This window comes from Petaurus breviceps, unplaced genomic scaffold, assembly GCF_028583685.1.
Source record: "Petaurus breviceps papuanus isolate PSGF00001 unplaced genomic scaffold, PetGlider_PUasm1.0 90702, whole genome shotgun sequence".
Lineage (NCBI taxonomy): Eukaryota > Metazoa > Chordata > Mammalia > Diprotodontia > Petauridae > Petaurus > Petaurus breviceps.
Genome location: NW_027187317.1, coordinates 9,852,274 through 9,867,273, shown reverse-complemented (window position 1 = coordinate 9,867,273; position 15,000 = coordinate 9,852,274). Strand labels below are relative to the sequence as shown.

At 38.9% G+C, this 15,000-nt stretch overlaps 1 protein-coding gene across 1 annotated transcript in view; it reads left to right on the top strand.

The window, feature by feature from the left end:
- The window catches only part of PROX1 (prospero homeobox 1), a 59,072-nt gene that overhangs the window by 25,500 nt on the left and 18,572 nt on the right, over positions 1-15,000 (top strand). The gene's annotated exons all lie outside the window — the stretch shown is intronic.

The following is a 15,000-nucleotide window of genomic DNA, read 5'->3' as shown; positions in this document are numbered from 1 at the left end:
ACTTTCCCTAGTAAGGGAGGAGGAGGGGAAATGTCAGGAAGAACAATTCTCTGAGGGTTTCTACAACTTGAAAGTTTTCTCACTTATGGACAGATTGATACACAACGGCGCTATGGTTATCTATTTTCTCAATTACACAGTTCCATTAGAATGCTGTATAACCAGGCATTTTTGTTTGTTTGTTTGTTTTGGAGGATATATTTTGTTGTTGTTTTCTGAAGAAACCAAAATAAGGGAGAAGCTTATGGCTTTAATATGTACATCTTTAGGCACTATATAGAATTGCATGTGTATATCCATATCTATGTGTACACCGTGTTGCTTAGATGATACTCATATGTATTATTGATTTTCACTAAGGACACAAACACTGGCCAGAAAAAAAAAATTTACCTGAAAAAGGTTTGTGACTTTGACTATGATAACTTGTTTATTGGCCGCTGTGGTGGTTCACCAGATAGTTATTGTTAGCATGATGGCCTTCTGTGATACAACCCATGTTCTTTTCTTGATAATGACATTTGTCTTGGTTCTGCCAATTGAGGTAATAAGAACGTTGGGATAGGGAATGGAGCAGGAGTTTTGCAGATTCTTTTCCCTAGTGATGCAGTAGAGGGGCTAGTGTGGATGGGACTAGCCAGTGCCTCGTGGCTAGATGCCATGTTACCCTGAAGGCAAGAGTGTTCTTTTTTGGGCCACATTCCATAACTTAACGTTCATATTCCCATGCAGATAGACACCATGAATGCCTAGAGGAGCTCTTAACTTTAGAAGACAAAGGGACAACTGAATCCAGGCCTAGCAGTAATGGCATTTGATTCAGTCTGCCCTCCCTGCTTCCCTCTTCCCCTGGCCTTCCTCCTAACGTTTTTGGCAGGAATTGATTACTTATGGACCAAGGTGACGTGGTGTATTATAAAGAACAGAATGTGGAAGTCTCAGTGTGGGGAAGTTATTCTGTTTTCCTTGAAAGATAGAATAGTTACACTGTAAACCTCCAGTTTGTATTTGCTATCCAAAATAAATATATTTTCATGCCAAATGCAGAGTAAATGAACTTTTTCATTTGCTGAACTCATTAAAAATGAGGACTTTTCCAGTCATATAATATTGTCTTAAAGTTTCCATTTCAACTGGTTTCGCTGTATCCATGTGTGATACTAATGGACTTTTTTCCTAATAAAGAAGAAAGCTTAAGAAAAAAAAAAGCCCTAATAGCCAAGCTAATATTTAAAGTATTCATTCCAATAGGGACATCTTTATTCTACTGTTTTAATTATAAGATGCTGCATTTTGAAGTCACTGGTTATAAAAATAAATCACCTATTATTGTAACTGCATTTAAAAAAAAAAACTAAACTCAGCTCCAGCCTGATGAACTTGGATAGCTCCAACCTGATGATATTGTTCATTTTTTGTGTCTTTTCTAATTACTCCATTTTCCTCTGCCTAAAGAGGTGTATGCTTCTCTTTGGTGTTGCAGTCATGATTTCCAATTAATGTTGCGTGAGGTATTCTACCAGCAGCATCTGTCAAGTTTTATAAAAGACTTGCCCAGAACCCATGTGGTAACTTCTGAATTTTTTGTCTGATATACTTAAATGAGTCTATCATTAAATGATATCTCAAAGTTTACGGTATGGTCTAACCCTTACCTGACTGGTGTTCAATTTCTACTTATAATTCAAGAGGCCAAGAAAATCAGAGAAGATTACAGTGAGAATGGTATCCAGTGACCTGAACATTTGTCCTATTCAACACTATCCAAGTTTCTTCCCCTCCTACCAATCTATGTTCATCTTTTAATATGCTTGAAGCTTGATATTTTTCTCTTTTTCATGAGTTGGTCTCATCTACTGCTCCCTTAGCTATCTTTCCTTTCTTTGATTCAATATGGAATGTGCCTAGTTTTTTTTGAGGGATTAAGTGCATAAAGCATGGGACTTGGGTAGGAATTTTGTTACTTACTATTTGAATGTGGGCAAATTATCAAATCTCTAAGTGCCTGTTCTTCCTCCTCCTCCCCCTAGAAATATTTTCATTTTACATATGAGAATCAGTGAGAAAGCACCTTGGAGGAAGAGGGCTTCTAGCATGGTTCTGAAGCAAGAGTATGAAGTCACCCCACCCCCACCCCTACCCCTGAACAATTCGAATAATATTAAGTACTTTTGAGTCAAGTTCTTGGCATGTACTAATAAAAGACTCAGATAAGGTTATCCCTTCTTTCCATGCCTTTGTGCAGAGATGTCTGTGCTTAAGTAAGATCCTTAACAAGCCACCAGCCTTATCATTTTAGCTTTACCAGTATGGCCTTGTGGCTGGGAGCCAACAATGAATACAGCACCTCTAGCTGAATACAATGACTAACATTTTTATGTGCTGATTTGTTTCCATATTTCTGTTTACTCTCTTAAGGTCAACTGAAATGGGGCAAAAATTTCAAGTAGAACTAGGGTAAACAGGTGACAAGTGGGGAAAGAATTATCCCTATTTTATCTTTTATTTTCTTGGTTAGTGGCGGTAGATAGAGGTATAACTCCTTTTGGACCATGATTGCATTAAAATAGCCAATCAAGTCAAATAATATCAAATAAAACATCCCCACAATCAACTATTTGGTATCTCCACAGACAATAAAAGGAAATCTCTTCAGCACTAAAATTTTCTTTTCTCAACTGGTTGTTTTGACATTATGTAAACATACCATCAGGCAAAACTAGTTGCAAGGGCTCTTGAGAAATCCCCCGAGGGCAGTTTGTGACAGTTCTATCCTTCTCCCTGAGATCTACCATGTTCTTTTCTACCCTTCTCCATCAGATGCATGATTTTCTTTTGTGCTATTCCCATTCATATCTACTACCATATTCCTATAAGATGCACTCTTTCTTTTCCCTTCTTCCATTCTTGCATTTCCTTTTTTTCTTTGTCCATGCATATGACATACATTTGCCAATAGTGCTAATATCCACTCTAACCCCCCAACTGTGGTGACCACAAGGGCAAGAGAGGTTTCTGACTCCTGACCTAAGGGAAGAGAGAACAGAGGGAGAAGTTTTGTGACAAGCAAAAAAGGAAGATTGGCTGACTTGGATGTTTCAAGGCCCATGTAACACTGAGATACCTAAGTGACACAGAAGCTTATATCAGTTTACAAATTTGCCAAGGGTTCTTGGCACAACTTCAGAATTAGGATGAGGAGAGCTGGAGAAGAGGACTCAAGGGGCAATGGTAGAAGATCCTAAAGGGAAAGATAGAATGAGATTTATTTCACCAAAGAAGGGAAAATATTGCCTCAGTCATATGGGGAGAAGGGTACAACAGAGCAGTATTTAGCAACAAGATATAAATGTTCTTTTTCTACCCACAACAAATTAGCTTCTCTAGGTCTTATGGTTGACACTTGCTTTGTATTCATTCCCTATTGAAGGGCTTCTGGAAATTTTTCATGGGACAGGGCAAAAAGGAGGTTTGAAATCTCTTTTAAAACCTGTGACTCTGGTGGTTTTAGGAGCTATACCTACTGCTGGGTTTTACCTACTACTTCATCTAGGTTTGGTTTGGGGTTTTTTTTTTCCTATTCTATAAACCCAAAGCCATCATGGAGACTAGATCTGTTCGAAGGTTCCTTTGTGTATTTCACAAGGGACTCGATCAATTTGACTGATTTGTGAATCCAATAGTATTTCCTTACCGAAATGAATGCAAATTTTACCAGTTACAGAAGGAGATGTTCCATTTATCCAGGCTCTAGGGTCATGGATCTAGAACTGGGAGGGACTTTGGAGATTATCTAGTCTAGCCCCCTTATTTTACAGATGCAACAACCAAGACCCAGAGAGGTTTAGCTACTCACCCAAAGTCATCAGATTAGTGAGGATCAGAGCTGGGATCATATCCTCTAGCACATTCATTCAGAACTCTTTCTTGCATTATGCTTCCTCTTTTCACCATCCTGCCTATTTTTTTCATCCCACTATGGTAGATTTTGGAAGTTTGATGTGATGAGTGAGAGTTTAGAGAAGATATGACTAAACCATCATCAAATGATTTAAGATTCAACAAACATAAATTGTGGGGAATGAAGACAATGGATATTTCCATTACGGTAACTTAAGGATTTTCTCTGATTGTAGGGTCTGTGGCAAGGTCTTAATGACTAGTGATAAGGTTTAGAGTAGAAAGGAAGAATTCAGCTCATGGGCCTTCCAGCCCCATCAGCTAACCAATCATTTGTCTTCATGTAAATTTGTAGCTCTTGGAGCTGCTGAGTAAGAGCAAATAACCATTTCTGCCCTTGTTCACCATAGACCACAGTGTTTTGGGTGGGAGCCATGGGGATGAAAGAGAAGGAGGATTTAATCCATCGATTAGTAAGCTTTCAAATGCCACTTCCTCTATGCCACTGTCTCACCCTTTAGATGTTCAGCCATGGCCACCTGTACATTTGACATTTTTCCGGGTGACTATTGGCAAGCAGGTTATCTCCACAGATCGTTGAACATTTTCCTGCCTCCCATTTGGTCTTATCCAGGGCTGACTTCATGTGATTTGTCGAGAGGGAATTTTCAAAAAGTAACTCCCCCTATCCTATCACTCCACCACCCCCAAGCAAAACCAAATGAAACAAAATTGATGTTTGCCATTTGGGAGAATGGCAAGTGCATTTGGAAAACTTTCACCCATATCATCATCTCTTTAAAGAAAAATGAGGACAGGTGGGTTTAGGAAGAGCACCTCTCCTCTCCAAACAGATATTTAATGCGAATTATCATTTGGAAAGCTAGTGCATGTATATATACTGCAGACAGACTTAGTCTTTTGGCCTAGAAGCTATCAACTCATTTGAGCAATCACAATCCATGTGTAGTGGGTAGCAAGGAAGAGAAGATGTCCTTTCCTTTTTTTCTCTTCCTGTTCTACCAGTGACAAACCTGGTTCTTTCAGAAACAAATCTCTCTTCCCCCTCCCTTCCTCTTTCCCTTCCCCCCTTAATATATATGTATATATACATATATGTATCACACATGTATGTGTGTGCATTGCTCTCTGGGGATATACTTCTTTTGCAGAATTGCTTCCTGGAATTAGAAGGAAAACACTCTAAAAGGGACCAAGTTCCGAGTTGGGAGGGGGCGAAGGGACATTCAGCTTCTAAATGAGGCCTCGTTTTTTTTACATTTCTGTCCTTTCAGTATTCAAGGTGTTCATCAATATAATGAAGTAGGCCCATTGATTTATCATCTATTTGGTAATGTCATTACATTTTTTAGCTCCCTGTGTCTTTTTGTCATTGAGTTATATTCAAGCACAGTAAAGACCAACTTTGAAACCTCCTTACTCAACAGCTTTATTAGTTATAGCATTCCACGACCTTTCTCAACATTCTTAAAGAAAAAGATAGAGTGTAATGTCGCCTTGCTTTGCTTATTGTTCTTTGTTGGGGTGAACAAAGCATTTTCGACAGTGGCTATAGCACATAATTATACAGCTTTCAATAGCAGTGTCTTGGCACATATCAAAGTTCAGAAGAGCCTTTAGAAAAAAAAAGCTGTTTTGTGGCAGCCTGGGGAGGGTCTCATCTTTCCTTCAGAAAATAGTTCAAGGCTCTTCTGTCAAGCTTTCCTACTTAGAGCTTTTTCTCCTCCTGCTTCATAAAGTTTAAAGGGGATTCAGTGGAGTTCTATGATCTATTTCCTTTGAAAGATTGTTCCTCTGCACAGAGAAGTCCTTTGACTTCAAGAGTTCACAGATTCATGTCTTTAGGTATCATATGTCTGACCTTATCAGTTACTCTATTTAATGTAGGAGAAAAAGTCTCAACTCTTTGTGTTTGTCTGTTTTGCCTCTGTGAAATGATTTGGTGAAAAGACCATCCTTTTTAACACACCACTGAGAGGCCGTTTCTGACTGTAACCTACCCTGTGGCTCTGCTCTCTTTAAAAAAAAAAATTGTCCTTGTGTTTTGTGTATGGATAATTTCACAGTGAGAATAGAATTATACAAGGACAGGCGCACACACACAAAAAAATCTTTTGCTCTCCCCCTTACCTCCCTCCCCCTATCCCACCCCAAATGGTCTATTGGCTATTTTGGTGGCTGTACCCCAACAGGCAAAGCCATTTAACAAACACGGAGATAGCAACTGGAGTGCTGGGACAGCAGTAGGTTTTTCCCTTGCTTCGACCTACCCCTAAGGCCTTCATAATTAATTGTCCTTCAGAGATGAGGAAAGTTCAGAGACAGTGTATGTAGCGATGTCTATTGTCTGACATTCAGCTCTCCTTCCCTCGGCTCTTTCTCTTCATTCCACAAAGGGTTATCAATAGGAGCAAGAGAGCAAGCTCTCTTCTATAACAGCTGCTGGTGGTGGTTGTAGCTTTCAGTGGGACGTTATCATTGTACTCAGCCCATCTATGGATTAAATGGAAACTTCTAACAGCCTTTTCTCAGACTTGCATGTTTATTTCATCTAGATTAAACAGAATTGTTTAGCTAACTAAAACCTGTTCAAAGCTGGCATTTTTTTCCTTCAGATGGCAGAAAAAAAATTTTTTTCATCAGCCTTCTCTTTCTTGCTTTTTTTAACCATAACTTTCTTTTGTGAGGCATATGGCAGAAAGGTTAATGAACATATATTCATTTCTCTCCAACACGTTCTATAAACTTTGAAAAGCAGCCTTCATTTTAGCAAATATTGTCTATTTCACATGGAAGCTATGATTTCTGAAAACAGATTATTATGGTAGAGAATCCTTTTGTTTCACCTTCAGTGAATGGTTTCAGGCAATCTTTACCACTAAATTTTTTTAAACATGACATAAAACAAAACCAACACTATCTTCATCTTTTTCTTCTTTTTTTTTTCTTTTTGGCTAAAACACCAAACAAAGATGTGCAGCACATTTGAGAAATGTAGGAAAAAGACTGTCTATTAATGATCATTATGTTACGGTTCCTGCTAAATAGGGTGAAGCCAAGGAAAACAAACATAATCATTCTTCTGTGGTGCAGTTGAACTAGTAAATTAGAGAGGTATAAGTTGTTTTGTTTTATTTTGTTTTTAAGCCATATTATACTTCAGTACTAGAGAGGGCAGTCAGGGCATTTTTTTAAAAATGAAATATAAAAATCTACTTCCTGGAATTTTCTTTTCAGTGGAAGGAGATCTGAAGCATGGTCATTTTTTTTTTTTTGTCTCAGTTAAGTTTCTCTTCAGGATGTTTCACCATAGACTTCCCTGTATTTAAGGAGAACTTGTATGTGAAGTAGACACAACTCATAAAGTCACACCAAAAAGGGAGTCATAAAAAATTCAAATTATTCTTATGAATCTTTCATTAGAAGCGATGAAAAGGGCCATTGGTATAGCCAAGTCCTTTGTGTGAGAAGCTCTTCTTGGCGTTTGCTTATCATTGTTCTTTCAGTCCCCAAACAGACTTTCACTTTAAACCTGACAAAAGTCACCTAAAAGCCAGACAGCTGTACTAACACAAATACCTATCTTACCAAGAGAGCCACTGCCAAGTGATTAGAGATACTTAGAGACACTGCTTGAAATAAGGCTTGATTGTTGGTTTTCTTGTACCAATACCTCCTCCTTTTTTTGTAATATTAACTTTGGGTTGCCATTTTATTGATAATTTATCAGACTCCCATTCCAATGGGAGTCCCCATGCCCCAGAAAAAAAAAATCTTTCCAGCATTTACCAAGTCAACTCTGGTAGAGTTTGTTATATTTGAAGTTGACAGAAGTTTGGGGCCCCGCTTTGGGATACCAAATTCTCCTTGTCCTCTGTGTGGTCTTGTTCCTCTCTTCTCAGCTCTTTCCACTCAAACAAATCCTTCTCAAGCCTTTCAGATTTCTGTTGCCACTTCAGACCATCTTCAACAAGAACAGGAGGGCTAGTATAAAGACTTCTAAGGGAGGCGAACAAAGCACCCATTTTTCCAAGAGTCATCACCTTAGGGTTCAAGGATGGGGGAACTCACTGCACCCAGGTGCCCCGGTATCTCAGGGCTTGGCGGCAGGAGTCGTGAGAGATGGTTCGTCTTTCCTGTGTGTTTATCACAGGCCTCTAAAGAGTCTTATTTATTCTCTCCCATGTCACCTTGTGTACAGTCTGGTCTGTGACACTGATGGTGATTATGTCATTATTTTGCTCTGGGGGCTTTGGCACATCTGCAGAGCTGATGCACATCTTCTTTGTTACGCTGGCATACGTCCCATATCGCAAATGCTTCATTAGCCTTACTGCCTGCCTCCTTGCCAGACGTGAGGGCCCAAATCCAGCCTTCTTTTTGCTTCATTCTTTTGTGTGGTTGATGATCATCTATTCATCTTCATGGTTCTTCCCCATTTTCCTCGACTTTTGAACTCCAGATGTCCTGGGTTTTTTTTGCCCAAATCACTCCAAAGTCCACAATGAGAAACAAGGTGACTCTTCACCCTTCCTAAGCCATCTGACCCCTCATGACCTCTCCTACTTTTTCACTTCTCAAATGAATAGTGACTTTGAATAGGCCCCCCACAATGACAGTTAACATTTTCTAACTTACAATTTTAAAAGGTACCAAGGAGTTGCTTACAGTTTATGATGGCTGGCAGGAACAGATTCAAGGGATATTAGATATTGCTTATTGTATGCTTTCTTTATCCCACTCCCTTCACCCTACCCCCATTCACTTTCCCTGGTTCTTTTATTTTTTTTCCACACAGTGCTACATTTTACCAAAGGGTTTTCAAAAAGATGCTTTGAATGTGAGCACAGGAAATTTTCTTCATGCCTCACTATGCAGGTTGTACTGGATTGAAGTCTTCTTTTCTCTGAATGGAAACTACACACACACACACATACACACACACACACAAACACACACACACACATACCCCTTGCTTTCCTCCTTCTCCCCTCCAGACCATTGACCTACTATTAAATATTTGGAATGGTTAACATTTGGCCCTTTTGAAAACAGAAAATTATTTTACTACCTAAACATTTTTTTAATCTTCCAGAGATAGTACTTCAGAGTCAGTCCTGTTTCTTTCATTAATATGTGTTAGTCTCTCTACTAACTAGCAGAGATTTAAAGCTTACTATCTTAAGCAGCGATTAGTGATAAGGACATGCTCTATAGTTTCTTTGTTTTTCTTAATGTAAATTAATTGAACTATGTTAATATATTACAGACAGCTCCTCCAGGAAGTGCTTTCATCAGATTTCTTTCTTCCATCTCTCCCCACTATAACACTCATCATTACTCTCTACCCCAGCAGAAGATTTTTAAAATTTATTTTCATCTTTGATTAAAGCCCATTCAGATTTGAGAAGATGCTTCAGTGTGAGTGGCACATGTTCTGGGAGGTTATGGCCATGCTACTTCCAGTGAATTTTAATCAAGACTGTAGGACAAAGACCTTGGCATGGGTTAAAAAACAGTTTTCCCCAAGGGAAGCAATTGTTTCTTGGTAGACTCAGAGTTGTCACATTGTACCAGATCACTGACCTCTCTGATCTCCATCCCCTCGAGATCACTGAGCCAGACCCTAGTGTGGGGAATTGTTCTGTTGATATGTAAGTAGAGTCATAAATTTCTATAGTGAGAAGGAGCCTCAGAGATAATCTGCCCTTAGAGGAAAGAGTCCAACTTCATTTTTATAGACAAGAAAGCTGAACCACAGAGAAGGGAAGGGACTGGACCAGAAAAACATTAGGTGGTCTATCTGAGTAGAATCCATATCTCTTGAATTGCCATTCATTATTTTTTTCTACTATGCCATACTTTGACATTTAACAACAGCAGAAATGCCACCCTGGATTATAGCTGTGGACCGTCCAGGCTAAACGTGGTCTTTGACAGTGACACAAAAGAATGTTTGGTGGGAGAGGACCTTTGGGTAGAAGTTGAAGAGAGTCAACTTTTGGTTCAAAATAAGGACATGTTTCCTAGCAATTTGAACCGTCTGGAGATGGAGACCCCCCTGGAGGTCTTCAAGCAGGTTCTGAATTGTTGCTTGTCAGGTATATTATAGAAAGCATTTCTATTCAGATACGGGTTGAATCAGATGATTGCCAAAATCCCTTTTTATTCTGAGATTATCTCCAACTTTCCATGGGAAAAACACATACACATGCACAAAACTATAAATTAATTTCACCTTTTTGCAAAATAAATCTTATTTTCAGAATGCACCACTTCTCAAAGGTGAGTCCCATTAAATTTGCAGCTAGATGAGAAAAAAAATGACACTTTTTCCTTTGCCCAAAAACTATATTCTCCAAAATCCAAGCGGTGCTTTCTGATCATAACACTCAAGATTGACAAGAGCAAGAACAACTCATGTTTGTGTAGGATTAAGACTGGCGACACACCTGATCTGTATCAGCTCATTTGGTCCTCACAGCTCTATTGAAGCAGGTACTTTAATGATGCCCATTTTACAGGTGAAGCAACTGAGGGTGTGAGATGTTAAGACTTACTCAGAGTCACACAACTAACAAGTGTCTGCGGTGGGATTTTAACTCAAGTCTTCCTGGCTCCATCTTAAGCATTCCATTTCAGAGCCCCAAAAGCGTTAATGCTAGCCTATCCATGTCCTTCCTGCCTTAACAGACTTAAATCTTATCTCCCCTCAGCCTTCCTCTCTCTAGAATGGAATCTTAAACCCTGATGTCTAATCTCATACAGAAACTGCTTTATCCTTGCCATCATTTTAATTGCCCTTCTCTGAACCTTTGGCAGCTCCAATGTGTTTTTCCAGAGGGGTATAGACTAGAATTATACATGGTATGTCAGATGATCAGGCCAGCATTCCTGATTTTAACCCATCATTCTTGACTTGTATAACCCAGGTGAGCAGGGACTTTTCCCCATTGTCACAATAGCTATTCAGCCTCTGAAGCAGTATGATTTGGGGATGAGCATCTTGGTAGCACTCCTTTATTGGAATTATCTTTCAGCTGCTACAGGAACAGAGTATTCAATTCTCAGTAACCATGGCAAATATGACTATGTCTACATGACGTCAGTCAGCTGGATGAAAATGAAGAAATCAGCCCTTTTATCTGAATATTTTTAATTTTTTTATAGATAAAATATCTTGTATATCTTAGTTTGCATCCAGAAAACATCTACTGAAGACAGTTGCCATCAGCCTAGTGTGGACTTGGTGTTACCACCAAGAATATCATTTGATTTGACATTTAACAACAGCAGAAATGCCACCCTGGATTATAAATGTGGACCGTCCAGGCTAAACGTGGTCTTTGACAGTGACACAAAAGAATGTTTGTTGGGAGAGGACCTTTGGGTAGAAGTTGAAGAAAGTCAACTTTTGGTTCAAAATCAGGAGAATTCCAGACCCCACCTATTAACTACCTCAGTGTTATCCTCATGAGGCACTTTAACTCCTGAAATGTTCATTAGCAAAGAGATCATCACAAATAATTAAAAGTAATAATAACAGTTAACAGTTGTATAGTACTTTTAGGTTTGCAAAGCATATACATATATATATACACACACTATATATGTATATATATATGCATGTATATACATTATCTCATTTGAAACTCAACCATAACCTTGTGAGATTCATACTATCATTATCTCTATTTTACAAATGAGATTACAGTCTGAGAGAGGTTAAGTGACTTATTCAGGATCACAAAACTAGTAAAGGTCTGAGGCTGGATTTGAACTCAGATCTTCTTGGCTGCAAGTCTAACACTCTATCCACTGCAACCCCAGCCCCTTCACCCAGTGATCTAGACTGCTTTGTCTTTACTGCTTAAGTGGAGCAAGTCTTTGTTTGCATCCCTTCTATTGCATCAATCAAATAGAGAAAATTGGAGCTTTCTAGGTTTTTCCCCCTCTTCTCATGGTACTGATAACTAGTTAGTGTAAAAAGGGTTTTAAGAATAGAAGCTGACTCTTGCTTCCATTGCAACCCCATTACCATTCCCCCTCCCTACCCCTACCGCCATCTAAGTGTTCAAAAGTAACTTTCCCCAAAGAACAAACAATAGGTTCCTTTCAAGTCTTCTAATCTGACTTGGATAGTATAATTTTGGAAAGAGATCTGCACAGAGAATCAGGAGACCTGAGTTCAAATTCTGATTCTGACACTGACATTGTGACCTTTGGAAATCAATCAACCTCTCTGGATCTGGTTTTCCTCATCTGTAAAATAGAGAGGTTGGACTCCATGGCCTCTTGGGGTCTTTCCAGCTCTAACTTTGTAAGATTCCAAATGTGAGTTCTCTCAAAACAAGGTCTATTACATCACTAGGGAGAGCAAAATAATTCTAGGCATTTTGCAAAGCTTTAAGAGGTTGGAGTGATAGCCCTTGTAAATCAGAAGAGTTCCATTCAGAGGCCCTGATTCTTCTGTGCCATTTCTGCAGCTTAATTATCTCTGTCAAAATCTCCAGGGACCCCATTTGAGTCTTTACAGAGGCCCCCACTGGGTCTATCTGAATATCTGCCATGCCCTTGGGGGCCTGATAACTGACCTACTGGGAATACAGAGATTTAATTTTTCAGCATAAGCCCTTTACTGCCTGGAATAGCACTAATTGTTACCAAGGAGCACAACTAAGTACAAGCCAGATTTTGTGAGCACTTTGTAGGTGACTTTGGTGACTATTGAATCCTATTCATAAGTGTTCTCCAGACCAGAACACCGACCTGGGAAAAATAAGAAAGAACTGACATACGGGGCGTCACACACACCATCCCATCCAACCTCCAGTGCCTTATACCACTGGATATTAGTGTACTAAGCTCATTCTTTTCTACTACAAGTTCTCTCATTGGATAGAACTGTTTTCCATACACTACCTCTCTTTCCTCTGTTCCCCACATTAAAAGGCTTACAAATTTCTTTCTGTCTCTCCCTCTCTTTCTGTCCCTATTTTTGTCTCTGTTCCTCCTTCCCTCTCTCCTTTCTTCCCTCCCTTTCTCCATCTCCCTCCCCCTAAACATCAATGGCATAAGATTAAAAAAAGGGACCTTAGGAGTTTTCCTTATTGTGAATCTATACAAACTTGGAGTTGGGCCTGTAATTTCATTGGGGTGGGGAATTCTCAGTGTGGATATGCTCTCTACAAATGTAGATCAGCAACACAGACTATAATTTAATCTTTAGAGAAAGTTCCTTAGGACACTGAGAGGTTAAGTGACTTGTCCTGATTCTAAGGCCAGCCATCTATCCCCTCTACCATGCTGCCTCTCAGTAGCCAACAAATGTTCAGAAACCACATCTCCCATATATTGGTTGTATACAATCAGCTTTGGTGTTTATTATTGCTGGGTCTTTTAGAGTGCAGAGGGAGTGTTAGAAAGTTATAAAATAAAGATCTGGTAGTTTTAAATAGCTTTGGGCAAAGTTGTATTTGCTGAGAACACGTATGGGGGAGGGGTGGGATGACAGGCAGAGAAATTAGATAAAGGGAAAGTAAAGTCCATCTTTTTAGTAAATGTAACACAAAAATCAATCCAAGATAAAGGCATGGTTTTTCAAATGAATTAGTGATGAGGAATTTATTTCGTTTTTTCCCCTCTGGAAAAAAGTTGGAAAATTGCCATTTCAATATGGCAATAAGATTTCTGTCCCAAACATCCTCTCAAGTACTTTTAAAGCTCAAGGCCTTAGCCTTGAAGCTCATTCCAGCAATTCTGCTCTTCCTTTCAAAATTGTTTGCCTTGCATCTCCCAGGGATCTCAAAGCTTTTTACAAACCTTTTTGTGACATGACCTTAGAGGGAAGGTTGGAACTTCTGAAATACAGTCATCCCTTAGTCCATGATGAAGTGTTTTCTGAGTTGCTGATCCTAGCAGCAATGGGCTTCCTATTTAGGAAAGGGAGAGGAAAGTGTACAAAAACAGATCGTCTCTAGTTGAAAGAGTTGTCAATCAAAACCATGTATTAGGATGCAGGTTACCTTTGTCCTCTACGGTGACTCATGGATCTTGGATATCACAAGAAGTCACTTCATCTTCTAACTTAGAGGCGATATCTCAAGCCTTAAAATACTCTCTAGAGCACTATTTGCACAGGGGAAGTACCAACCTGACAGTAACAATTTCTGCCCCTTCCATCATTTGGAGATGTCATTTACTCAATTACCAGACTCTCAGTTTCTCAGTATCCTTCATGTGTCCAGATGTCTTCACCCATAAGAGGGAATACAGACTCAGTCGAATATTTTACTAACATAAGCAAGGTGAAATTAGAAAGATAGACCTGCTAGAAAAGATAACCTGTAATACATTTCAACACCAAATAGAAATAACTTGAGATTATCTGGGCTACTATTAACTTTAATGAATATGAAGGTCAGTCAAGAGATCGGTATCTGTTGTTAGTCAGAAATATCCAAGTAGGAACCGAGGCTGATGCTTCTTAGCTTGTCATTTTAGATGGTAATCATACACAAGGTAAGAAAAATAATATTGGAATATTATCTACTTCCCAAGGCTCTAAGAGGTGGTATATAACACCACCAGCATAGGTGGTATATAATGTCCCTTGCAAACTTTAAGTGAGGTAGAACACCCCAATATGAGCAGAACACTGTTAAACACCAGATTTTTTTTTAATCTGTCAGCCAGATTTTGTTACTGTTATTCTGTTTATATCTGGCAATAGGCAAAGTAAGAATGTGATGCACACCAGGGCATAACATGTTGTGGACAGGATATGAGGTGTAATAAGAACCTTTATAAATGTTGCTTTTCATTTATTTATCTAACCATTCATTATCTAGTTCTCTTTCTCCTTCCTTTCTTTTTCCTTCCTTTCTTAATTTCTTTTTTGCTTTTTCTTTCTTTTCTCTTTTTCTTCCTTTCTTTTTTCTTCCTTCCTTCCTTCCTTCCTTCCTTTCTTTCTTTCTCTTTCTTTCTTTCTTTCTTTCTTTCTTTCTTTCTTTCTTTCTTTCTTTCTTTCTTTCTTTCTTTCTTTCTTTCTTTCTTTCTTTCTTTCTTTCTTTCTTTCTT